Source organism: Panthera onca, chromosome X (assembly GCF_046562875.1).
Source record: "Panthera onca isolate mPanOnc1 chromosome X, mPanOnc1 haplotype 2, whole genome shotgun sequence".
In the NCBI taxonomy this organism is placed as follows: domain Eukaryota; kingdom Metazoa; phylum Chordata; class Mammalia; order Carnivora; family Felidae; genus Panthera; species Panthera onca.
The window spans coordinates 126043525-126068144 of NC_138357.1; the positions used below are offsets into that span (position 1 = coordinate 126043525).

General features: G+C 40.1%; 1 protein-coding gene across 1 annotated transcript in view; it reads left to right on the forward strand.

Annotated features, from left to right (window-relative positions):
- The window catches only part of LOC145714024 (pseudouridine-5'-phosphatase-like), a 473528-nt gene extending 450677 nt beyond the window's left edge, over positions 1 to 22851 (forward strand). The window contains exon 7 of the transcript XR_014136771.1: positions 22697 to 22851. The gene's annotated coding sequence lies outside the window, so the exon portion shown is untranslated. The remainder of the gene's footprint in view (positions 1 to 22696) is intronic.
- Positions 22852 to 24620: the final 1769 nt, after the last annotated feature.

Below are 24620 nucleotides of genomic sequence, written 5' to 3' on the forward strand. Positions count from 1 at the left end.
TTTTAATTCAGCATATGTTTGGTAAGTTTATTCATGTTGAGATGTATCACTATAATTTGTTCATTATTAATAATCCATTGCATAAATCCATTCTATCAAAAGACCATCTAAGGAAAAACTGATATGGTTTTCTGTTGGAACACATGTGGACTGTTATTGATCTGTTCTTAAATATCTTTTTTTTTAAATTTTTTAAATGTTAATTTATTTTTGAGAGAGAGACAGAACACAAGTGGGGGAGGGGCAGAGAGAGGGAGAACAGAAACCGAAGCAGGCTCCAGGCTCCAAGCTGTCAGCACAGAGCCTGACGCGGGGCTCAAACTCAGGAACCATGACATCATGACCTGAGCTGAAGTTGGACGCCCAACGACTGAGCCACCCAGGCACCCCTGTTATTAAATATCTTGACATGTGCCCTATTGAAAGATAGTTTGACCAGGGTTAAACTTTCTACAATACATAGATTATTTACTTGAATTGCTGGGTTGTACAGTGAACTTCTTCCCCTGAACTTCTTGCTGGCACGAACTGTGAGTGAATTAACAGCTGTCTGATGTTGGTTACAGAGTGTTTATTACAGTTTTCAAATTGCATCATACACTCAGATTTCCAAATGTACCCATTTGTGCTTCCATTGGCAATTTTCATTTAAGGGCATATTCATAATATTAATGCAATGTCAGCAGTCATATTCAGCCTTTTCTATTATTCTACAGAATTTAACTGAAAAGCATGAGTTATTTGAGTAATTTTAGCAATAGAGTAAAAATTATTCCCACTAGGATCCATCATATGGCACTCATATACATCAACTGACAATTATGCTTTGGTTCCCAGCATTCTGAAGTTAATCATTACCCACTCTATTCTCAGGTTAGAAAAATAATAATAATCAACAGTGCGACCAAACTGACAAAACAAATCTAAATGTATGGATTCATTAGAGTGTGTAAAGGAAAAAAAAAAAAAAAGCAATACAGGGCACATATTTCTAATGTTATCATTGTTCATGGAATCCTGGCTTTGAATCCCAGATTTTGATCTAATTAAAAACTGAGCTTTAATTCACCACTAACAGGGTGATTTGCATTAGAGAGTCTTATATATTCTTTTTATTTCCTACCTATATCCTGATTTTCTTCAAAATATATTTCATAGGTGCGGTGTTGCCTTTGAATATTTACAGCTACTCACGTTACCCCTAATGACTAATTATGATGGAAAACTGTAAGGCAATAACATATTTTATCAAGGAAATGTTAGAGGGATTTAATGAGCCAGTTAAGAGGAATGAGGTGTTTGACTGTGAGAATTCAAGACTTTGAAACTACTTTATTGCAGAAGGAGAATTTAAGATTCTTCACAAAAATTCTTAATAGAACCAAGCAGATGAATATGTTCATATATCACGTAACTGGCAGAGATAGATTTAAAGTTTTTCATTTTTTCCTTATGAATCTCTAATTAATCACAAGGTTTCAAAATCATTGAGTCAGTGCACCTGATTGCTTCAGAAGCTCTATCACTTACAAGCACATTTGGATTTCTGCATCCCCACTATCTGTTTCTTTTTTTTTAATGTTTATTTATGTATTTTGAGAGAGAGAGTGAGCGAGGAGGAAAGGGGGGCAGAGTGAGAGGTAGAGAGAGAATCTCAAGCAGACTCCACATCAGCACAAAGCCTGATGCCGGACTTGATCCCACGAATCTGAGATCATGACTTGAGCCAAAATCAAGAGTGGGATTCTGAACCAACTGACCCACCCAGGCGCTCCTCCCCACTGTCTCTGTCTAATTCAAGGCTAAGCCATGGTCGTACCCAAAGTTCTCTGTGATCCAAACTCCCATGATCTCAATTGTATACTACTAGGTTGTGCTGCTTACCCATTGTCTACACATTGGCCCCTAGGAAAACGAGGATGGGTATTTTTGGGTTGTCCTAAGAAGTTTACTTATCTTTCCCCAAACAGTCATTCCTTGAGGATGTAGGAATAACCTTGAACATCACTGCCACCATAAATAAGTGAATCCACGTGAATGTTCAGACGAATGTTTTCCCCAATGCCTGAAGTTTATAAGAGAATGCAAAACAAGGCAGAGCTTTACAAGATCATTGTGGAAACATATGGGGAAAAGCAGAAACATTTCCCTATACCTACAAGACCGAACACAGAGAATGAAAATGTACACACCAGTATAATACCCATTTGGTATATACTGAGTTCTCGTGGTGTGGGTCTCATTTTATCCTTATTAAAAAATGTTAGGCAGACAGAGAAAATATTGTTACTACCACCATGTGTAACAGAAGAAACTAGAAATCAGGCGAATTTGTAATTTGCCCTGAATTTCCATGGCTGGTCAATGCCACGACTTCTTCCCTTCACGACTTCATAAAGTATTCTCCATTCAAATTTTCTCTCCATTGTAGAGAGCTGGAAACTTTACTAAAATGTATACGAGGTAATTAAAACCTTAAATTAATGTATCCAATCTCAAGCATGCAGGGCTTTGTGATGTGCAAAAGAGAATTTATTGAACGTGGAGTCTGAACGAAAATGAAGCAAAAGCAATAGCAGTGAAGAAAAAGGAACAAACAATCCGGATATAAAACAAAAGCATCAGCAATTCCAACCTAATAAACCAATGTTTTATGTGGGGTTTGTAAAGAAAATGTCCACGGAGATCACTTGAGAAAAGACATCTTCTAGTTGAATAGTCACTACTTTGGAGTCAAAATGATTTGACCTCAACCCACTTGTGAAAACAAAGCACAACAGAGCAGTGATGGAGATGAAAGTGAACACCCTTTAATCAGCTTCACATTTCAAGGAAAGGTCAATTGTGAATCAAGTCTAGATTTCTTGGCATTGATCTAAGATAAGAACACTTCATAGCACTTTAAGAATATTAACTTCTGCGTTAATGAAAGTATTTATAGCATTGTGTTAATGTTTGTAGAGACTTGGCAGGAGGAAATGCGTGTTTTAGTGGCCTCTTGGTGGAGGGTGGATGAGGTTCTACCTGCCTCAGATTCCTAACTGCCTCAGATTCAGTGCTGTTTATAACATTCCCATGCTTTGAAGGTGTACATATATTATGGAGAAGAGATCACAACAAAGCCTCCCCAAAATGTAAATCATCCACAAGAATTTCTGTAGGGAAATCTGCAAATATATCTATACTGAGAAAAGAGACAAGTTCCTTGTATGGGAGGCCAGCCCACAATTAGGGAATTGGTAAAAATAATTGATGGATCATGTCTTTAAATGGAATGGAAACAGCATGACATTTGGTTATACGCCCTCACAAAGCCCTGGGAAGGAAGGTATCTGTGGAGAAGAGAGTTCTTTGCCATCCTTGTGACTATTTTCTGGAGCTTTTCAGCAAAGCTAACCTTGCAAGTCTGAATGCCAGAAGGTTATTCGAACACCGAGACTTCTATAAAAGCACAGTAGAATGTGCCTTCCACAAGATAAAATGTCAACATTGTAAAAGCAATAATGAAGACTGCAGGGGTATTTGAGGTGTAATAATGAAGAACGCATTAGCTGAAGAACCACGAGATGGTCCTGATGCATAGTTCTGCGTGTCTGTGGGAGGTTCCTGTCCAAGCCTAACACGATGTGATGACTTCAGAGGGGAGAGGAAATTCAACACACCTGGAGAACACCCTCCCTTTTCTGAGGAGCCTTAAGAATTAGCCTCGTTGAGTGGTTCTGAAATTGTGGTCCTGGGATCAGTGGCACTGGTGTCACCTGTAAGCTTGTTAGAAATGCACATTCCAGGGGCACCTGGGTGGCTCAGTCGGTTAAGCGTCCCACTTCAGCTCGGTTCGTGAGTTCGTGATCTCTCGGTTCGTGAATTCGCGCCCCAAGTTCAGCTCCATGCCTCAGATTCTGGGTCACCCTCTCTTTCTGTCCGTCCCCTGCTTGCACTCTCTCAAAGGTGAATAAATGTTAAAAAATAAAAATAAAAAAATAAATGCACATTCTAGGGTCCTGTCCTTGACCTACCGAGTCAAAACCTCTAGCGGTGGGGCCCTCCAAGTAGTCGTGGTGAAAGCTGGGGACCTCTGCTCTGCCTGACTTTTGTATCCGACCAAGCCACGCCAGAGGGTTGTGATTGCCCCAAAGCACAAGTGACTGCAACCTGAACTCAAACAACTACCTTCTTGGCATTTCTAAAGAGGCAAACTCTCCGAGTTAGGATGTGATGAGTCTGTTGTTAACAGTTGGCTCTTCCTGTAGGTTTTTGTCTCATAGTTTGGGTTCATCAGCACCACTCTCTGGGCACACCTGCTGGCACTTGTCTCTAGAATTATATGCCTAATGGAATTGAGGCTGTAATAACATCGTTTCCCTAATGAGGGCCCGGAAATGAAATTGCTAACAAAATTGCCTTAAGGTTAAAAAAATAAGGAATGGATAACACCTGTACGAGTTAAAGTCTTCCACTTTATTCTTCCCGTTCAACTTAGTAACAACAAAAAAGTATCGAAAACAATCATGCACGGTGTTCAGTTGTCAGTTAATTTTTCAGTGCAAATAAACGGCTCTTTTGGGGCGCCTGGCTGGCTCAGTCGGTGCAGTGTGTGACTCTTGATCTTGGCGTTGTGAGTTTGAGCCCTGTGTTGGGTGTACCAATTATTTCAAAATAAAATCTTTAAAAAAATGGCATTTTTCAAGAAGGATGAAGGTACCCTCCTCATTAAACTTATTCTGTTCCATTAGGAACTGGGCAGTTATTGATGAAATCATACCTTGTTCAGATACCTAAGCAATGGAACAGATATTAAATCACAAAAGCAAACACTAATAAACTTTATTACCACAAATTATTTATGTAGAATAAACTGCTTGCTCTCTTGAAAAGAAATTACTAATACTACCTCAATAAGAAAAGCTAAATAATCAATTTCACAATGCAAATTATGAGTCAGTGAATATCCCCCAAATTACATGAAACCTGATATGTTTAAAGAGCAAGTCCTATGAGAATTTCATGTGACTCTCATGTTTTGTAATCTCTATGAGTATCTTTTAAGGAAGTTTCCTCCACCATTCTGTTGATCTACGATAACACTGACTTTTTAAATATTTTTAATGGTTTTATTTTTCATTTATTTTTTTGAAGGAGAGAGAGAGAGAGAGACAGACAGACAGACGATGAGCGGGGGAGGAACAGAGAGAGAGGGAGTCACAAAATCTGAAGCAGGCTCCAGGCTCTGAGCTGTCAGCACAGAGCCCAACACGGGGCTCAAACTCACAAACTGTGAGATCATGACCAGAGCCAAAGTCGGACGCTCAACCGACTGAGCCAGCCAGATGCCCCAACACTGACTCTTTAAAAACACAGGGAAAATAAAATATGGAATAAACCCCAACACCCATCAAGCATACCTCAGCGACAGATAAAAATAAAATATTAGTGAATTTAATGTACTTGTTAGAGAATACACACAATTTCCCAATGGAGTTGATTCCAGCAATGTGAGGATATTCCATACCAGGTGACTTATTAAAATATTATCGTATTAACATTGGAAGAGGAATATAGTTCAATTACAGCAGGGTACATGGGACAAAAATGAATGAACACGAAAGCACATCAAAGAAGGAAAAATAAGGGTGCCTGGGTGGCTCAGTCGGTTAAGCGTCTGACTTTGGCTCAGGTCATGATTTCATGGTTCGTGAGTTCAAGTCCTACATCAAGCTTTGTGCTGATGGCTCAGAGCCTGGCGCCTGCTTCAGATTCTGTCTCCCTCTCTCTCTGTTCCTCCCCAGCTTGCACTCTGTCTCTCAAAAATAAGTAAATGTTAAAAAAAAAATTGAATAAAAAATAAGAAATTAAAAATTAAAAAGAAAGAAAAATAAATACCTTTGGTACAAGACAGTTCCAACAAACACCATATAATGTTACAATACTTTGCTGCAGGAGGGATTTGGGATCATGAGCTCCTAGATGGGGAAGAAAATGTCAATTCATCCCAGAAGTGCCCCAAATCCTCCTACAGCAGTGGGAGAAAGGCTGGACCCACCCAGCCCTAAAAAGCCCATATGGACCATGTTCTCTTTATCTCCTCTTAGTGCTGGTTCCTAGGGAAGATGACCCAAGAGTTCCTTGAAAAATCACCTGCTTTGCCCGCATTTTGTAAGTTGAGAAAGACCTGGAGAAGTCAGCACTGCCTGATCTAGACGCCCTGGGGAAACAGCGTGCATTAAAAAAAAAAAAAAAAACAAACAAACAAACAAACAAAAAAAAACATAGTGATACAAAACAGTAGGATGTGAACTGAGTCAAATATGTGTTTTTGACATTGCAGCAAAAACCTATTGATACATATTTTTTAATATGTCTTGTCGGGGGTAGACATTTCAGTCAAGTATGAGGAAACATTTGAAAATATTGAGTGACTACAATGCAGAGAAGCATTTCTCAATGTTGCATGGGTTCTGACAATGCCTCATGTTATTAGTAGTAGATGTTTTACACACTTACACTCACATACACACACCACACACAAGGGCTTTGTGGACAAATAAACTTGGGTCAAAAAATTAAAACAGGGGCACCTAGGTGGCTCAGTCAGTTAAGCGTCTGACTTCGGCTCAGGTCACGATCTCGCGGGTCATGCTCTGTCTCTCTCTGTCTCAAAAATAAATAAATGTTTAAAAAAAAATTTAAAAAAAATTAAAACAGCCTTCTTCACCAAAAGATGCCAGGGTCTTGGTTATGCTAATGGTCGGTATGAACTTCTCTGTGGGATGACTTCAAGGTGGATGTTTTTCACACTTGTTTCATCTGGAGAATATTCATCCTCACATCGTACTTTGGGAAACACTGCTTTCCACCATAGGTGGTTCCAATTTCTCTTGTCTGTATTAAAGTTCTTCTAACCAAAATAACACAAAACACACAGCACAGAATAAAGGACCTAATTTAGCTCAATATAAGCCAAATAACTTGAAGACTGAGGAAAAAAAAAATACCAAAGCAGATAGCTCTTGTTGATTATAAACAGATAAAAAAAGTCAGTCATGATTGACCTACAGACTCACACCATTGTAGAGTCCTAGCTAAAAACAAATAAAACAAACAAACATACAAACAAAAAACCAAACACAAAACTGTGACAAAGTCATATATTTAGTAAACATGCGTTTATGCTCCTCTTTTTATTCTTTTTATTTCAAAGATTTTAGTTTTTAAGTCATCTCTACACCCACTCTGGGGCTCAAACTCACAACCCCGAGATAAAGAGTTGTGTGCTCCAAATACTGAGCCAGCCAGGTGCCCCCCTTTTATTCTTTTTGACCCTAAAAACATAGTTTCCATAAATGATCAAAGTAGAAATATAGAAAAATTTTTAATGCCAAAATACAACAGTGACACTTATGAGAAAACATTCATACAGTTATTTCCAAAAAACAGTTACTTCCAAAACAAACTACAAAACATAAGAAGATAGGGGCCAATATGATCATCACAAGTCATGATAGTTCAAGCATAATTGATTTGACTAATCCCAGAGGACGGAACTTTTTTTTTTTTTTTTAACGTTTATTTATTTTTGAGAGACGTTTATTTGTCTTTGAGAGACAGAGCATGAACGGGGGAGGGGCAGAGAGAGAGGGAGACACAGAATCAGAAGCAGGCTCCAGGCTCTGAGCCGTCAGCCCAGAGCCCGACGCGGGGCTCGAACTCACGGACCGTGAGATCGTGACCTGAGCTGAAGTCGGACGCTTAACCGACTGAGCCACCCAGGCGCCCCAAGAGGACGGAACTTTTTAAAGCAATTTTATTAAGAAAACTGTTGCACAAAAGGAAACACAATTATAGCAGATAGATAGATATGTGCGTGCGTGCGTGTGTGTATGAAGATGTTTTAATAGTTTATCTTACAAGAGGACATAGACAACAAGTAGAGAATACATATAATATCAGAACAAGACAGCCGTCAAGCAACACAAATTATAAAAAAAAAAGAAAGAGAAAGAAAGAAAGAAAGGAAGAAAGAGAAAAAGCAGACGGCTGTTAAGCATGAGAAACGACTTCCTGTGTTAATAGTAAAAAAACATATCTATTTTTAGCTAACAAATTGACCTCTCATACACTTTTAGAAGAATTGGAAACATGTTGGAATATTCCTGCAAGGCAGTTGGTTATTGGTTTTGACTCTTTATGCTTTCATAAGTTGTAACCAAGTAATGTCAATTTCAGGAATATTTTTTAAAGGAGCTGTCAAAAACATAAAATAAATAAAAAATACAGAAGCTGTCAGATAATGTACTGAGAGATTTGCGCCCATGCACAGTCAGTATCATATTGTTTCTAAAACCTGAATATTAGAAGCAATCTGGATATGTGAGATGATGTAAATGAACTAAGGAGCATAATCATATAGGATGTAATGTAGTCAGAGGAAAAACCAATGCTTACAATATGATGTTATGTAAAGAAAAGCAGAATATTGGGGTGCCTGGCTGGCTCAGTCCGTGGAGCATGTGACTCTTGATCTTGGGTTGTGGGTTTGAGCCCCACATTGGGGGGTGGTAATATTTAAAAGGAAAATCTTAAAAAGAAAAAAAAAAGAAAGCAGACTATAAAGGGATATATATGATGTGATTGATCCCCATTGTGTTAAAAATTTATTTGGAGATTTCAGGTTAGGATATCAGTATGAACTTAGACATCACAGCCCTAGAGGCCCACTCAAATTCACCAACTAATAATTGAAATTGTGGAACACCTGTCACTCAAAGGGAGGTCTCTATACACCAAAACTTATTGAAAGAAACAAGAGTAACTCTTGAGGAATCTTGGCCTATCTAAACACGCACACTATTCAGTAGGAAAGTACATCTATAAATTAGAGAAAGGAATCCAGGGAGAAGCAGACTGAGGTCAGAAATTGAACAGAGACAAAAAAGGAAAACCAAATGAAACAGCAATGGAGACAACGAACAGCAGCCTGTGTAGTGAAGAAAACTGAATTGTTGAAGAAAAAGAGCAATTGTGAGGAATGGCAGCAACTTAAGGACGTGGAAAAATGGATGAGCAGGCTGAAAAGGAGGATGAATGAAAATACGGGTGGATGGCACACTCAGAATTCCCACTGAGATATAAAGAGGAACTCTAGCTTCCGGTGGGAAGGCAAACTGGTGCGGCCGCTGTGGAAGACATCACAGACGTGCCTCAAAAATTTAAAAATAGAAACACCATGTGACCCAGCACTTCCCCTAGTGGGTATTTGCCCAAAGAAAATGCAAACAGTAAATTGAAAAGATCTATGCACTGCTATGTTTATAGTTTATAGGAGCAGTATCTACAATAGCCAAGGTATGGAAGTGTCCATCCATAGATGAATGGATAAAGAAGGTGTGGTGCACACACACACACACACACACACACACACAAAAACCACAGTGGAATACAACGCAGCCATAAAAAAGCAGGAGGTGGTGTCATTTGCAACAACGTGGATGGGTCTAGAGAATATAATGCTAAGTGAGAGAAGTCAGACAGAGGAAGACAGATAACCATATGACTTCAGACTTATGTGGAGTCGAAAAACAAGCCAAATGGATAAACAGACAAGAAGCATCGTAACCGCATTTGTAATTACACAGAACAGACTGCTGGCTGCCAGAAGGGAGGGGGTGGGGGGTAGGGAGAATGGGGGAAGATGCGTGGGAGATACAGGCTTCCACTTACGGAATGCACAAGTCATGGAAATAAAAGGTACCGCCCAGGGAATACAGCCAACGGCCCTGTAATCGCACGGTGTGGTGACATACTGTGGGGAGCATATGTGACGCATAGACTTGGAGGACCACCTGACACTGAGGGAACATGGTATACTCAAACAAAAAGATTTTCTTTTTATTTTTTAGGTTAACTAATTTTTAGAGAGAGAGCATGAGCAGGAGAGGGACAGAGAGAGAGAGAGAGAGAGAGAGAGAGAGAGAATCTCTAGCAGGCTCCACGCTGTCACCACAGAGCCTGATGAGAGGCTCGAACCCATGAACCATGAGATCCCAACCTGAGCCAAAACCAAGATTTGGACGCTCAACCAACTGAGACACCCAGGTGCCCCTAAAAAGAATTTTCCTAACGAAGTCCTGGAAAAAACAAAACAAAACAAAACTCCAAACCAGAAGGCACAGAAATGCAGAAGGGAGAAGAATACTTTCCTTAAAGACAGCCTTCCAGCTCCAGATGAAAAGGACTTGCCCAGGGCCACATAAAATTCCTGGAGACATTCTGGCACCACATGAAGAAAGTGTAGCCGTGCGGCACACCCCAGAGCTGAACAGAGGAGAAGCATCTCCGAAAATCTGAGGGAAGCAGCCAGCACCTAGCTCTTGCCTGGGGGACATTCAAGAGGCAGCAGCACGAGCACGAAAAAGAACCCGCTCTCTGCCCTCCCCAAAGGCAATGTATTTAACACCAAAGTCCCAACAACCCACACCGTCACCTGAAAAGGAGCTCAAGGAAGGAAATTAGGTGTAAACAGGCTCAGGCCAAATATGTGAATCAGAGTTCGGTTAAACGCTTGCTGTTAATGTGTTTACAAATCGAGGCAAATGTCCCAAGAATTGGACAAAAAAACATAGGCAGCGTTGAACAGGAACAGAAAACAGCATCAGTTATTAAGATCACAGGCCCAGAAAGGAACCCCAGGGGTCTGTTGGGGTGCGTGTGGCCCTATATTTGTGACAATTTAAAATACAAAGGCAGTAACTCCAAGGGGCGACAAACAAGGAGGGAAAAGACAGATCACCACTCAGTCCCAAACACCAGATGTTTCCAGGGAGGATAAAAATCTTGTTTAAGGAGTGAAGAAGTAGGAAGCCAATGAAAAGAAAATATAAAGGAAGGTTCATCTTTAGCCTGTGTTGAGAAGGTCTTTATACTAACAATAGTTAAGGTCAGTGTATACTTGAACACTGAGTATAAAACTAACTACATAAGGAGCAAACTGGATCATCACACATATCTGAGAAAAACAGTTAAGATACTTCATTTATCCCTTTCTCTTGTAAATCAATAAATACCAGCAGCTCAAAAGTGCTCAAATAAGAAAAATGATGAGCCACCTGGGTGGCTCAGTCGGTTAAGCATCTGACTCTTGATTTCAGCTCAGGTCATGATCTCACGGTGGGTGAGTTCAAGCCCCACGCTGGGCTCTGCACTGACAGTGTGGAGCCTGTGGGATTCTCTCTCTCTCTCTCTCTCTCTCTCTCTCTGTCTCTCTCTGTCTCTCTGCCCCTCTATCACTTGCTGTTTCTCTCTCAAAAATAAATAAATACAGGGCGCCTGGGTGGCTCAGTTAAGCATCCAACTTTGGCTCCAGTCATGATCTTGAGTCATGAGTTCAAGCCCCGCGTCCGGCTCTGTGCTCACTGCTCAGAGCCTGGAGCCTTCTTCGGATTCTGTGTCCCCCCTGCCCCACTCCTCCCCTCTCTCTCTCACAAATGAATAAATGTAAGAAAAGATTTTTAAGTAAATAAACTTAAAAAAAAGAAAAACGATAACAATATTTGAAGCCTATACAGAAAGGAAATGAAGTGACTAGAAACAGAGTACTTTACCTCATTAGAAGTCAAAGGCAGATAAACTAGAAGTATAATTTTAAATAGCTTTCACCTAGGAGATTGTTAAAAATGTAAAATGTATAATAGGCAATACTTTTGAATTTGGCCCTCCCAGATGCCTATTTCCCTTTTACAATATCCAAGACTACACTACACTAATATTGTAAATATACTTAATGTATGAAATAGATATTGTTCTGCAGAAGCTTAATTTACTATTTTGTGATGCAGATTATCAAGAGGGAAATTCTCTTCTCTATGAAGTTTTAATGCAGAGCAAATGAGTTTAAATGGCAGCCAGTGATTGGGTTTAGGTGGGGATGATTAGATCTGAACAGAATTCTGGATCTGAGCGATAGCATCTCTATGGGAAGAAATACCAAATGTGCTGAGACACCCTCGTGGTTGGTTTTATAAAGATGCGGTGGGTTGGATTCTTTTCAGGTCTTGATGACAGAGAACACTTGCTGTATTTTGAGAATTTCTGCTTTAAAATATGCTTGGGGGTCAGCAGACATTTGTGGATTTCCAATTACTCTACATTGTAACTGCATTTCATATTGCCAGATTTTCCACGGATATAGGAATTTAGTTGTTCTGGTATGTAATAGTTTTAATTTTTCTGAGACTAACCAAGTTGAGCACTTTTGTGCATATCTACCTATCTACAAACATGTATATACAAAAATACATATATAATATATCATATAATATATATAATATAATATAATATAATATAATATAATATAATATAATATATATATAATATGCATCCAAGAACCAACATGAAGGAAAATCACAGTTGAACAGAGATATATAATGACTATATTATGTATTAATAGATATATAATATATGCATAAAACACATAAATCAACATATTTTTAATATATAAATGTATATTTAAAATATAAAAATATTGCATATGCATATGTATGTGTATATGTGTCTGTGTGTGGGTTCAGCTGTTTGGATATCCTTTCTGTTTTTGTAGTATCTTAGGGCTTTTTTTAATATTTTATATTTGGGGTGCCTTGGTGGCTCAGTCAGTTAAGCATCCGAATTTGGCTCAGGCACGATCTCACAGTTCATGAGTTCGAGCCCCGTGTCAGGCTCTGTGCTGACAGTTTGCAGCCTGGAGCCTGCTTCGGATTCTCCCTCTCTCTCTGCCCCTCCCCAACTGGCTCGCTCGCTCTCTCTCTCTCTCTCTGTCTCTTAAAAATAAACATAATAAAGGAAACCTCCATCAATGCATAGTTAAGTCATGCTTGTATATCACAGACTTCACAAATTTTGAGGATAAAAGTCCCCTATAATAGATAAATAATGCTAGTCATGTTGCCTTAAACACTGAGTCGGGGCTTACCCCGTTGGACATGAAAAGCTACAGAAAGAATGAATAACCCCCTGGAAACCTGATGGTGTTCTCTGAATTGCTTAAAGCAAAGAATGCCTCAGAAAATAGGCTAAAATCATCCTGTATGTGTTGAAAATGATTATTAGAAGCACAGTTTGGTCTGATCTCTTAGAGGCTTAAGAAGGATACTGGCAACAGGACTGCTAATTAGCAGAACATTTTTTCCCTTCATTTGATTTGTTACTTAATCCAATTAAAATGAGGTTGGATACATTTCAGGAGGAAATATTTTAGTAGTACCCACCTAAGTTTCAAAGGCAAGCTGATTTCACACAATTCCACCGATAACCCCAGTCACATTTGAGAGGATGCTCTGTATTTCTAGATGTGAAGTTTCTTGTTGGCGGGTAGGGGGTGGAAATGAACCAGCTAGAGAAACAGCAGGTGGCACCGTTCAGGGTTGGAACCATAGAGAACAGGAACAGCTCAGTTGGCTGAGTGGAAGCCACTTTTTCCAAGGACCCATCCATCCTGCGTCTCTGCCCAGAACATGAGCTTCCTTTGTGCCCTCAGTCAGTGTGATGCTTAGTAAGGGAGCCTTGGAGGAATTCACCAAAAAAGTACAGCTGATCTCAAACATATTTTTCAAATAACAGCATTAAAAAAAAAGCGTCTAGAGATGCTGGTGTAAAGCATGGGGACCATTCGTTTACTATGTTCTTCATCTTCTTTCAGCAACTTTCTGATGAAATACTTATGCTAGAAACCAGTTTACTCTTACAAAGTGAACTTTCTGTAGGTAAAAATATACCACCGTTCCTTTTTAAAAATTACCTCTAAAAAGTGAAGGCCAAAGTTGTACAAAGCCAACAGTTGCCTGGTAAGCATGAACGATGCATCGTAGGACCCTTTAGAGATGTGTCCCAACTTTCACTGTAACGACGCATCGTAGGACCGTTTAGAGATGTGTCCCAACTTCCACTGCTGGGCTTCCACGTGCATGTAAAGAGCATTTTAATGTTGCAGGACTTTCAATAGTACTTCACAGGGTTAAACTAGACCTTCACACTCAGAACTGTTCAATACCGAACAGAAAATACATGTTACTAGAGCACGTTCTCCATGTTCCTTGTCCCTATGCTGAGTCCGCTGTATCATCCTTTTGTGGGGCTTTGCTTTTCAGAAGGAGGTCATTTACAACACTAAGGAGTTACTTATGGTGATGAAAGCAGCCATGTAGCCCTTGGTTTTTTCCACAACATGATGCCGTATACCGACCAAGGTCTGGCTCCGTGCTGTTGCCGTGGGTTTTCAAATCCTTTCTCAGCCCAGCCGTTAAATATTGGACCAAATGGAGACCTCCATGATATCATGGATGGAGGACAAAATGCACTCAGAGCATAAATTATGAACCCTGGATAATGGCTTGTACCGTTGATTATGTTCATCAGTGCGATGTAATGTAATAAAAGGAACGTGGGCTTTAGCACAGGACACACTGCTTGTCAGAGGCATGAATGTGGTCCACTCCTTCCGCTTGTCCAGACACCACTGCCCTTGTTGTGCAATGGTGGTAAGTCCTTAGGAACACTGGACCGCTGAACGAAGCAAGGGCTTCGTGTGAATGTGCTGTGTTGACTCTGACGTGCTCTAAAGACCTTATTTCTTGCACAATGTATTTGGGCCTCTTGCTCTCAAAGCATATTCCACACACCCACATTTTCCATTCATCAGATAGAATCAGAATACTTTAATCCAGTGCTTGGAATAGACACTCAGAGAAAACACTGGTCTCATCCCTGTATTCCCGGCATTGGATACATTTCCTTGCCCTCGATAAGCTAGGTGAACAAATGCAGAACTGAATGAGAAATTATTACATGACTGACTGAGCAACAGGATGAATAAGCCTTGTATATTTCATAAGCATATGCGGCAGAAAAGGACAATTTGGGGGAGAAGAATAAACAGTTCTGCTGTATTACATTATTTTCACTTGCTTGTTATCTGGGCCATTGAACTAAGGCTATATACTAAAAGCATAATTGAAACTTTACTCTGTCCAATTATTTCATGCTATTGCCAAGGAAGGCTGATCTCTGGGTTTAAACTGAAGCGTCACCTCTACATATTTTTCTGAATCACATTTGTCCACAGTACGGTTGATTATTTATTTGCATGGTGTTTTTTTTTTAACTTTATTTATTCTGAAAGATAGGCAGAGAAAGAGGGAGAGAGAGAAGACTGCATGCTATCAGCACAGAGCCCCACGCAGGGCTCAAACCCATGAACTGTGAGATCATGACCGGAGCCGAAGCGAAGAGCTAGACGCTTAACCTACTGAGCCACCCGGGTGCCCCTGCATGGCTCTCTTTAAGTACTGGTCTCTCTCCACTGGATGATAAGTTCACTGGGAATATCCATTTATAGTTTGTATTAGAAAAGTCCATAAAGCTTTTTTTTTTTAATTCTCAAAACTAAATGGATTAAATTTGATATTTCAGACTATGTTCCCCGACACATTAAAGGGAAATAGGATCAAACCTGGGGGACTGTGTGGCAGGAATGTGCACATAAAATCACTGTTCTCATGACTGCAATGATTCCATTTTGTTGTGTTTAGATTAACCAAAAATTAGGCTTTTGTCTCCAAATAAGCATAAATTTCCAAAGTTCTCAAATAAATGTGCTCAAAATGTGTTTGGGGGCTACCCCTCCCTTTTCTTTCAGATTAAATGTAATTAATTTTATTCAATTAAAAACCCTCAATAAAAAAATTGATAGTGATTTTAGAGTAGGAATAAAAACAAACAAAATGTCTTTGCTGATGAGCAAAGTGACAGAGAAAAGCTAGTCTCTAGGCTCTGTTAGGTGAGGAGCAGAGTCTGTCCTGTTCTTTCCCTGCACCTGTTTTTAGATAAATAAATGTCTAGTGATCATCGATATCTGATAATAGTAATATCAGAGCCTCTGGCCAGCTTTGACACCCATCGCTAAAGGATGAATGCCTTGTAATATTATTGAATTTCCAAATTATTATGAGTCTCCAAACTGGTTCATCCCATAAAATACAAGAATGGCTCAATACCTATTAATGCCAGGCACCATGATGATAAATCACATGGTAAGCCTCATGGATAAATCATGATGGATAAATCACATGATAAGCCTCATGATCCGTATGTGCCAAAATGGATCTGGTAAAACTCCGTGTCAAGTCTGACTAAAATGGGTAATAAATAGGGACTGATAATTTTATAATGAAAAAAATAAGTATTTTCAGCGGTGAACCAGCTTTAATTCATGTGGAAACATTAGAAAAATTCCTATTTAAGTCAGTGAAAGGCAAGGATGCCCACTGTCATTGTTATGATTTGATGTTGCCCTGAAATTACCAGTCCATTACATTAGACAGAAGAGAGATCTATGGAACAAAAATTAGGAAGGAGGAAACACAAACACTTGCAGATGTGAGTGTGTATCTTGAAAACATTAAGACTATAATCTGAAAAGCTGTTAAAAATAAGAGAATTCAGTAGTTATATATATGTAAATATAATTTAAATTATATAATAGAGAACATATAACAATATGGGTTCCTGCTTTCTTAGAACAATTTTGAAATGTCTCACATTTATTCCCTGTGAACTTTATACACTGTCCATATATACACAGCTGTGACCTGTATGTAATAGCTATTATATGCATACATATGTAATACATACATAGGCATACACACAAATGTGTATGCACAAGACAAATACACAAAGGGGAGTAAAATATGGTCGGTCTAGGTTATGACCATCTTCTCCTCTTCATCGCATATCCCTCTTTCTCTTTGAGAACAGCCCCCAATATATGTTCATTGCTTTTACTTTAAAAAGTAAAAACGAGTGAAAGTGGAAAAATTAAGTAAAATGCGTCTAAGTCAACTTCCTTCATTTCTTCTTGTTTTTCCACATTTTTACCCAATACTGCCCTCTTATTAGAGCCAAACAAAAGCTAACAGCTTTTGGGATGTTTTTCCCCCAAATAAATACCAATTCATTACTGGATTAGAGACAAAAATTTGGGGCACCTGGGTGGCTCAGTCAGTTAGGCATCCGACTTCAGCTCAGGTCATGATCTCATGGTTCTTGAGTTTGAGCTCCACGTTGGGCTCTGTGCTGATGGCTCAGAGCCTGGAGCCTGCTTTAGATTCTGTGTCTCTCTCTCTCCCTGCCCCTCCTCTGCTCACACGGTGTCTCTCTCTCACACTGTCAAAAATAAATAAACATTTAACATAATTTAAAAAAAAGAAATGAAAATTCATCTCACATTTGTCCTGAATGAATTAATAATTTAATATTTCTGTGACAACTCTGGGGATGTCTTAGGAATTAGCAGTATCTTATACTTGTTCCTGTGACTGTCAGTTATTGTTGTGCGTTAGATGTTCTGACGTCCAGGTTAAAAATTTACCAAGAATGTATTTAAAACAATGCTAAGGAAAGTGGCACATCCTAATATTTCTATAGCTTTTTATATTTCCATTGATATATTTTTGCTTTACCTTCTCCAGCACATTACCATCCCACTGAGCTATCATCTGTCTCTGTGTCTATGTATCTATGCATCTATCTATCCATCCATCTCTCCATCTCCCTATCATCTGTCTGTCCATCTGTCCCTCTACCTATTCATCAATCCATCCATTATCTATCTTCTATCTATCTATCTATCTATCTATCTATCCATCTACCTATCTATCCATCCATCCATCCATCCATCCATCATCCATCCATCATCCATCTGTCATCTATCTATTTATCTAATATCTATCCATCCATCCATTCATCATCCATCTATTATCTGTCTCCCTATCTATATCTATCTGTATGTAACACTATCCAACTCATATCTACACCATGAATATTTGAGCATGTAATATATAACACATATAATCCATGATTTTAAAACCACGTTGTTGGTAATAACGATTAGGTAAATCTCAGGATACAATTTTAGACTCATTTGCAGGAATTTACCAAGCCATGAAAAGATCACTTTGGACTACTGTGGGTTCTGTGAAGAATGATACTGGAGAAACACAAAACACCATTACAATTACTAGAGCATCACGTTGTCAATCAGGTGCCTCTCCTACACTCACCTTTACAACCCAGTCATCTTCAAGCATCCGCTTCCTGTCTGCTCTCTGAAAACAGAGTTTTACGATAGAGCATTAAATATCCGTGTAGCTCCGTCACAGGACGGGAGAATGAAAAATTAAAGAATTAAAGTGTCCCGCATTTCAGTGGCATGAACATCAATTGCAATAAATGCGCGTGTGGCCTTTCTGGCGACAGTCATTCCTATTAGCTGTTAGGGCTCAGTGGCATCTGTCAGTTCTGCTAAGTAAATGACAAATGGAAAGGCTGAGAATGCAGTTGAGTAGGGATAGCATTGGATTAGGCTATGTGACAGCTCCATTAGATTTAGGTCACTTGTCACGAGCCTTAATCCGGTCACGTATTTCCCTACGTATAGATGACGGACAGTGGACCATCAGCTCTCCCAGGTGTGACTGCGCACGGAGGCTGGGGAGACAGATGCGGGGGAACCTTTGACAAGGGGGCAGAGTGGCTGGCTGGGCAGAGCTAGTGGCAGGTGTAGGCATGGTGGCCAGATGGAGTGGGGCTGCAGGCGCCAGATTGTGGCGGGAGGGCCCTGCCCGCCTGGAAGTTCAGACGTTTCTTTTTTCTGTTTGGCTTGGTTTCCTCCTTCTCGGTCACTCATTTTTCAGGCATTTCTCAGAGTCACCTAGAGATGGTTTTTTGGAAACTACTCAGGTAGCAGCATGCCGTGGAATGCAGAGAGGGACAGAGCACGCTCAGATGCAAAACTCGGGAACAGCTGAAGACGGGCCGCTGAGTCAGAGCAGTAGGGATGGTGGGGGGGGTGCAAAATCCAAGAAACTCAACAAAGGAGCCAAGCATTGTTTCAGGAAACCTAGAGATCACTAACCCACCACACACACAGCTGAGCCAGAGTCTTAGCGGAGAGCCTCCATATGCAGATGTGAGCCAACCAGCTTCTCCAGCTTGCTCTGTGGACGTCCGCTTCCTGTTTGAGCCCCTCTCCACCATGCACCCTGCCCCCCAAACCATCAGGGGTCCAAAAGGCAACACACATTTCCAAAAGCCATCACTCTGCTTGTGAGACACCACCGGAAGGCTGTTGGCATCTTACTCTTTTGAAGTCACAAAAATAAAGAAAATCAAATGTAAATTAAGGAGATATTTGCAAGGTATCCAAAAACGCAGAGAGGCCAACTCTATTATTGCAAAATAATAAGAGACAAAAAAAACATGTTTGCTTTGACACTTGTCATTCTGTCACTGACACCCTTTTTGAAAGGGGTGTCTTCAGTCACGGTGTGAACTTCCCAAAGTGCCAATCACATTTAAAACCGTGACAAGAGACCCTGTGTTTAATCTCCCCATCCTGCTGGGAATGACCTCCAGTTCATTTCAACCACACTCGGTTTTTTCTCGTCTCAAAAGACACTGGCTCTTCCTTGACCCAGAGGGTTTCCATCTGCTTTCCCGCTCCCCTCCTTTCTCCTTTTCCATCCAGTGGACCGGCATGCACCTCTTCCTCAAGGCTACAACCAATGCACCAACTTTCTGAAGCCGTGCAAGCTTCCTCTGGAGGATTAGTGACTTGGCACTGGCTTCACAGAGCCTGGACTGCCTGTGATCAAGGCCGTGTGTGTGGCTACGTGTTTACTTCCTCTACCAGACTTCAAGCATCTCGCGAGCATGCTATTTCCCTTCGTGCCCTCAGCTCCTGGCACGTGATGGAGGCTTTTTAACGGTTCATTAAAACAAAACAAAAATAAATGAAATATATTGAAATAAATGAAATGAAATGAAATCATGCATACAGAAATGTATTAGGCATTCTGGGAATTGCAAGAACCCCAACTTCATGTTAGATTTATGACAAGTGACGATGTTATGTTGGTCCATGGCTATGTGGATTCTGTTGTGATGCTCCCTCCCCCAGGAGTCAATATGATGGAGAGTGGGGTCCAGCACAGTGTATCAACCTCAACACTATTGACATTGAGGTTGGATCATTCTTGTTTGTGGGAGCTGCCCTGTGCATTGTGGGTCATTGAGCAGCATCCCTGGTCTCGACCCACCAGGTGCCAATGGTAACATCCTCCCTGTGTTGTGACAACCTAAAAGGTCTCCAGACATTGTCAAGTGCCCTCTGGGCAGACGAACTCACCCCGAGGTAGAGAATTGCCAGACTACCCTATAGGATCTTGTTTTTTTTTTTTAGCTTTCTTGTTTCTTTTTTTTTTTTTCCACGTTTTTTTTTTTTTTATTTTTTTATTTTTGGGACAGAGAGAGACAGAGCATGAATGGGGGAGGGTCAGAGAGAGAGGGAGACACAGAATCGGAAACAGGCTCCAGGCTCCGAGCCATCAGCCCAGAGCCCGACGTGGGGCTCGAACTCACGGACCGCGAGATCGTGACCTGGCTGAAGTCGGATACTCAACCGACTGCGCCACCCAGGCGCCCCTAGCTTTCTTGTTTCTTAAGAAGGGAGTCATTAAGAGAAAGAGGAACATCATTTATTGTGGAAATACTAAAGTATCTCCAGTTTCTTTTTGGACATTGTTGAAGCCAAATAAAACTCATCTTTCCTCTCTAAGGAGAAAGAAAGGAAAAAGATGAAGCTGGGACAGTTCTAGTGGAACCACGTCCAACCAAAGGAGCCTTACGTGGGGTGCAGATTCAGAACACGGACACCCATCAAGGAGAGGCATGGTTTGGGGTGAACAACTGTGAAGTGCAGTCATTCGTTTGCTCTTTTCCTTACAACCTGGCCACCGCGTGCGTGTCTCCTTCTGGATGACCCCATGCATGCTGGAGGGCTGGGGTCCAGTCTTCTCCATGTCTGCATCCAACTGCCAGACACACAACAGCACTGGAACATGAACTGAGCTGGCATTCTTGTCAGTCTCACAAGCCAAATTCCGTCTCACTTGAATTGAAGCTGTTACTAACAGACAACCACAAAATCTTTTTCTCCGAAATCACACACATGCTTACTACTCTTGACCTGCTGGTTTATGATGAATTACTTCCTTGTAGCTGCTTAGGTAATTGCATCGTTAGTAGTAAGTCAGCAATAGGAAAAGGTAACGAAATGGTTGAGTTTTGTCTCCATTTCTACTAAGAAACTACCTTATTATACTTAAACATTTCTGGGGCGCCTAGGTGGCTCAGTCAGTTAGGCATCTGACTTCAGCTCAGGTCATGATCTCACGGTCCCTGAGTTTGAGCCCAGCGTCGAGCTCTGTGCCGACAGCTCAGAGCCTGGAGTCTGCTTCCCATTCCGTGTCTCCCTCTCTCTCTGCCCCTCCCCTGCTTGTGCTCTGTCTCTCTCTCTCTCTCTCTCTCTCTGTCTCTCTGTCTCTCTGTCTCTCTCTCAAAAGTAAATAAATGTTAAAAAAAAAGAATACAGTCAAATTTTTCAAATTATTTCAAGGAGAAAGAGCAAAGATCATTGGAGTAATCTGGGTTCTACAGAGAAACAGGCAATAGAATACATATATAGTATGTCAAGGAATACATGATGTCATAGTCATATATGTACATGTTACAGAGATATTCATGTACACAGGGTGTGGAGATCTCAGAACCTATGATTTCTTCTTTGGAAGTTTCCATATGATTTATGCACCTACACAATGTTCTCCGCTTACCTTCTACTTAATAACACCTTTAAAAGTGCTTAAGTACACACACACACACACACACACACACACACATCTGAAAAGTAAAATAATTGAAATCAAAAGGGTATATTATAAATTCCTGGAAGATAAATGCCATGTTCTAATTTGACATGTGTATATTTTTTTCCTTTTGAAAAAACTTATAAATAAATGTGCTATACATTAAATATCAAGAAGTAGTCATTATTGGAGCACCTGGGTGGCTTAGTTAGTTAAGTGACTCTTGATTTCAGCTCAGGTCATTATCTCACTCACTCAGGTCATTGTTCCCACTTTGTGGGAACAAACCAGCATCAGGCTCTGCACTGACAGTGTGGAGACTGCTTGGGAATCTCTTCCTCACTCTCTGCCCCTCACTCAAAATAAACAAATAAAGATTTTTTAAAAAAGAAGTATTCATTATTGATTACAATTCAGGATATACTACTGAGAGAATCCTAGAATCAAAATATCAACTCACGATACAGTAGTGATAATTCCCTTCCAATTAATTGACATGTATTTTAATATAAAAATAGGATTCATGTAAATCTGCCTAACAAAATTCCAAAATCCCAATTATTTCCCATTTATGGCATGAGAAAAATTTGTCTCCAAATGTTACCGTCCCTTCCCTTATACTCATCGAGTATGTTTTGAATTAGTGGAGGTTTGTATGCCAGCCTTGTTAAATATTGCAAATTTATCTGAAGAAATGACAGGCATGTGAGGATATTTTATTGAAACTTTACAAAATTCAAAACTTTACAAAGTTCAATTCATTTGAAAACATCAGGGGGGATAAAAACCGAAAGCATTAGAAATATTTCTATCTCTGAGCCATCATATCCTAGCAAGCCAAAATTTGTTGTAATTCAATATTCCTATGAGTAATTACTTTTATTCTTGGATTAGAAACAATTCTATTTTCAGTGGAGTCTTGACTTTATTTTGTTCTTCTTTAGGGAAATCATTTCCATTGATGACGAATAGGTTGCCTTTATGTGTTACCTTCACTTGGACACATCCCACTGGAAGTCCTGGCTTTCAAAGGATCATTTCAGGCCATCGGTAATGGATTATGAACCGTAGTCCATGAAGGAGCAGGCTTGGGAGACGGTACGTCGAACCAGTTTGTAGCGCGTATCGGGAGTGACACAGAGCTTTTCATCACTGGCCTCCTAACTGGGGTGTGTCCTCCCCTTACGTTCTCTCCAGGGGAAAACTTCTTTAGCCACCCAGGGTCTTTGTGGTTACATATACATTTTAGGGTTGTTTTTCCTATTTCTGTAAAGAATGCCATTGGCATTTCGATTGCGATTGAGTCTGTAGATCACTGTGGACTGTGTAGAATGTAACCATATTAATTATTGTGGTTCATGAACAAGAGTATCTTTCCGTTTATCTGTCATCTTTCATTTCCTTCACCAATATTTTACAATTTCCAACGCACAAACTTTCACCTCTTTGGTTAATTTATTCCTAAGGATGTCAGTATTTTTGTTGCTTTTTCTAATGAGATGGTCTTCTTAATTTCCTTTTTGGATAGTTTATCACTTGTATGTAGAAATGCCACTGATTTTTGTGTGCTGATTGTGCGTCCTGCAACTTTACTGGCTTTATCGGTTCTAAGAGTTTTTTTGTTGGGGAGTCTTTAGGGTTTTCCCCCTATATGACCGTGTCATCTGCAAACAGATGACTTTACTTCCTCCTTTCCAATTTCGGTGCCTTTTATTCCCTTTTCTTGTATAGTTGCTCTGGCTAGGACTTCTAGTCGAATAGACTTCTAGTCTAGTCTAGCTATGTCGAACAGACGTGGCTACGGTGCGCATTTTTGCCTTATACTGGATCTTACAGGAAACACTTTGTTTTTCATTGTTGAGTGTGATGTTTGCTGTGGGTTTTTCGTAGATCATCACATTTATTGTGGTCACTGAATCACTGGAGTAGATAAAACATTCTCTTTTTGCTTAACAAAACAAAACAAAGCAAAACAAAACACAGATAGAGAAGGCACCTGGATGACTCAGTTGGTTAAGCATCTGAGTCTCGATTTTGGCTCAGGTCACGATCTCACAGTTTGGGGGAGGTAGTCCCGCGTCGGGCTCTGCACTGACAGTGTGGAGCCTGCTTGGGATTCTCTTTCTCCCTCTCTCTTTGCCCTCCTGGGGATTGCTTTAATTTTTGTACATGTATTCGTCTCTTTCTCCGATGTGTCTCCTCTCCCTCTGCCTAGAAATCATGTCCTGGGGTGGGGTTGCAGTCACTCTGGAATGGAAGCTATCCTTATTTCTACTGTGTTTTGACACACATTTTAAAAGGCTTCTCCACTTCTGACATTACAGAGAATTTTGTTTTTCTTACTCTCACTGGAAATATTCTCATTTTGATTGCATATTTGAAGAGTGTACATAGATGAGTAAATGTAATTTATTTCCAATTTATAACCTTTTTCAGAATATAAATGTCAAGAATGGTCAAAATCACACACATTACATTATAAACACCATACTGCTAAACCGTGCATGCCCGTGCACACACCCACGTGCAAGAGAGAGGATGGTACATTTGTGTTATTTATAGATTGCTGAAAAATATAATTTCGTTATTTTTCAAGCTAAATGCCAATATTCAAAATTTCCAAGGCCCGCCTCATTTTATCTTATGCCATAATAAAGTCAAAGAAAAGAATTCACTTTTGAGTTCCAGTTACCTTGGAATTGCCCTAACCATTTCAGGTACCTCTTTAATTTGCTCTCAGACTCTGAAAAGTACATCGAACTTCCATTTGCCTGCTGCTCTATGATCATCCTGTTTCAAAGCACTCCCCAAACACACCCAGGCAAATGTTCTGTATGATTTCCACGTGAGCCAAAGGGAAAGCCAGCA